Source organism: Macaca thibetana, chromosome X (assembly GCF_024542745.1).
Source record: "Macaca thibetana thibetana isolate TM-01 chromosome X, ASM2454274v1, whole genome shotgun sequence".
In the NCBI taxonomy this organism is placed as follows: Eukaryota; Metazoa; Chordata; class Mammalia; order Primates; family Cercopithecidae; genus Macaca; species Macaca thibetana.
The window spans coordinates 133,286,605-133,290,105 of record NC_065598.1 but is presented as its reverse complement, the minus strand read 5'-3'; the positions used below and the strand labels follow the sequence as shown (position 1 = coordinate 133,290,105).

The following is a 3,501-nucleotide window of genomic DNA, read 5'->3' as shown; positions in this document are numbered from 1 at the left end:
TTTTTGATAATCGTGTCAAGACCATTCAATGAAAGAAAAATTATGTTTTCAACAAATGGTGCCAAATGGATCTGGGACAACTGGATACTCACATGCAGAAGAATGAACTTGGACAACTACCTTACACCATATACAAAAATTAATTCAAAATCTATCAATTACCTAGATGTAACATCTAAAACTCTACAATTCTTAGAAGAAAACACAGGAGTAAGTCATATGACATTGGCTTAGGCAATAGTCTTGGATATGACATGAAAGCACAAGGAACAAATAAAAAAAATAGCTAAGTGGGGCTTCATCAAAATTATGTTATGTACCAAAACATATCATCAAGAAAGTGAGAAAATAACCCACCAGAATGGGATAAAGTACTAACAAATATACAACTGATAAGAGATTTATTCTCAGAATATAAGAACTCTTACAACTCAACAGTTATCAAGTGACCTAGGAATTCCACTGCTAAGTTTATATGCAAGAGAAATGAAAACATATGGCCACATAAAAATGTATAAATGAATGTTCATGGCAGCATTATTCATAACAGCCTAAAAGTGGAACACAAATGGACAAGAAAACTTGACATATCTGTACAAATGAATAAAATGGAATAATGTACTGATACATGCTATAACCTAGATGAAACTTGAAATCATTATGCTAAATGAAAGAAGCCAGATACAAGATGCTATATATTGTATAATTATATTTCTATGAAATGTCCATAACTGGCAACTTCACAGAGACAAAAAGTAGATTAGTGATTTCCAGGGGCTGAGGGAGGGGAGAATGGAGTTTGATTCTTTGATGAGTACAGGGTTTTTCCTTAGGATAACAAAAAACATAACACCCAGATAATACAACTCTAAATTGTTTTCTTAAGTGTTAAATCCTCTTTCTTATCCATTTTCAATCTATTATATAAAATAAGAGACAGAAAGAGGGGAAAGTTTCAGATTTTTTGATCTTTGGGTATACTTTTAATTATTTAATAAATTACTAGTCAATATAATTAATCACATTTCACTATAGAATAGTAAAGAAAATCCTGAGTATTGTCACTGCATTTTACAAAAAGAACAAAGCATATTTTTCCTATTTTATAGATGAAGAAATTGAGTTACAGAAAGACAAACGGATTTGTTGAAGGTCATATGTAACTGATACAGATTTTGATTTGAGGTCTAATCAAACCTGTTTCCTGACTCTAACACCTGTCTTTTTATCCACTGCAATACTTAGTCTCTCAATCAAAAGAGATTAATTTCATAATAAGAAAGAGAACCACACGTTTTTGTTAATAAGTTACAGATATGCAAATATAGCAGAAATACTAAAGTATTTATTTTATCACAGGGTTTGAAAGTATACTCAAAAAGAACCCCCCACCCCAAATTGGGGGGAAAAGGCTCAAAACTGGCAGGTTCTCATTGTATAGCCAGAGTACACTTTACTGAAGGATTGCTGATTATCTCTGCTCCCATTCAGAATAGCTCTTTGTTATAGTTCTAAGCAATTAGAATTTACTACCATCCTCATTGATATGATTTTAAAAGTACCCACAAATATATTTATACTGATCTAATTCCTTGCATTTTTTGATCCTTTTCTTTGTTGAAATGAATCCTCTGGAAGTATACAAATGTAAATGAAAAATTCGTAACTTACCAACAGTAAAATAAATATCAAAAGGAAGGGGAAAAGGATAACTGTAAGAAAAAGGCAAAGGCGGCCCCTCAGGCCGGGGCGTGACCGCTGAGCCGCAGTTCCCGGGCCAGCCTGGGGCGGCCAGGCAGGAACCACCCGTTGAGGTGTCTTCTCTTTAGGGATGGTGAGGTTGGCAAAAGGCTCCTGTAACCCTCCTCCAGGATGAACCATCTGGCAGAAGACATGGAGAACGCTCTCACCGGGAACCAGAACTCCCATGCTTCTCTGCGCAACGTCCATTCCATCAACCCCACACAACTAATGGCCAGGATTGAGTCCTATGAAGGAAGGGAAAAGAAAGGCATATCTGATGTCAGGAGGACTTTCTGTTTGTGTGTCACCTTTGACCTCTTATTTGTAACGTTACTGTGGATAATAGAGTTAAATGTGAATGGAGGCATTGAGAACACATTAGAGAAGGAGGTGATGCAGTATGACTACTATTCTTCGTATTTTGATATATTTCTTTTGGCAGTTTTTCGATTTAAAGGGTTAATACTTGCATGTGCTGTGTGCAGATTGCGCCATTGGTGGGCAATAGCGTTGACAACCGCAGTGACCAGTGCCTTTTTACTAGCAAACGTGATCCTTTCAAAGCTTTTCTCTCAAGGGGCTTTTGGCTGCCCATCATTTCATTCACCCTTGCCTGGATTGAGACGTGGTTCCTGGATTTAAAAGTGTTACCTCAAGAAGCAGAAGAAAACAGACTCCTGATAGTTCAGAGAAGGCAGCACTTATACCTAGTGGTCTTTCTGATGGTCAGTTTTATTACCCTCCTGAATCTGAAGCAGGATCTGAAGAAGCTGAAGAAAAACAGGACAGGGAGAAACCACTTTTAGAACTGTGAGTACTACTTTTGTTAAATGTGAAAAACCCTCACAGAAAGTCATCGAGGCAAAAAGAGGCCGGCAATCGAGTCTCCCTGTTGACAGTAAAGTTGAAATGGTGACGTCCACTGCTGGCTTTATTGAACAGCTAATAAAGATTTATGTATTGTAATACCTCACAGACATTGTACCATATCCATGCACATTTAGTCACCTGCCTGTGGCCGGTAAGGTAATGTCATGATTCATCCTCTCTTCAGTGAGACTGAGTCTGATGTGTTAACAAATAGGTGAAGAAAGTCTTGTGCTGTATTCCTAATCAAAAGACTTAATATATTGAAATAACACTTTTTTAGTAAGCAAGATACCCTTTTATTTCAGTTCACAGAATGGAATTTTTTTGTTTCATGTCTCAGATTTATTTTGCATTTCTTTTTTAACACCCTACATTTCTCTTGTGTTTTTTAACTCATGCACATGTGCTCTTTGTACAGTTTTAAAAAGTGTAATAAAATCCAACATGTCGATGTGAAAAAAAAAAAAAAAAGGCAAAGGCATTCTTATGAAAGTTAAAACATTTGCCAAAATGGTGAAATGTTCTTTTAGAGTACAATGTAAGTAATATATTCAAGTAGCTTTCAGGGAGCAGAAAATCTAGCTGTGTCACTTGATTTAAAGAATTGTAGCTATATTATTTTATATTAGAAGTGTGGTGGCTAGGACTGCCTCCTATCTTTCAAAGCTATGAAGTCTATGTTTAAGGGCAATGGAATGACTAATCTCATTTAGATAGGCACAAAGATGCCTGCCAATCAGTGACCCAAGCTTTTCTGTAGAACCAATACGATTGGAGAAACGAACCTCTTTCACTTTAGGCTGCATTAAGAACCAGAGGCAAATATGGAACTATTAAATGTATAAATGAATTTAGACAAAATTTCTTTCCCTTGTTTTAACTTTTATT

At 36.0% G+C, this 3,501-nt stretch overlaps 1 pseudogene across 1 annotated transcript; it reads left to right on the top strand.

Moving 5' to 3' along the window:
* Positions 1-1,740: 1,740 nt before the first annotated feature.
* LOC126946150 (STARD3 N-terminal-like protein) lies at positions 1,741-2,954 on the top strand (annotated as a pseudogene). The gene has a single exon (XR_007722592.1). The product of XR_007722592.1 is annotated as an STARD3 N-terminal-like protein (transcript).
* The last annotated feature ends 547 nt before the right edge of the window (positions 2,955-3,501 follow it).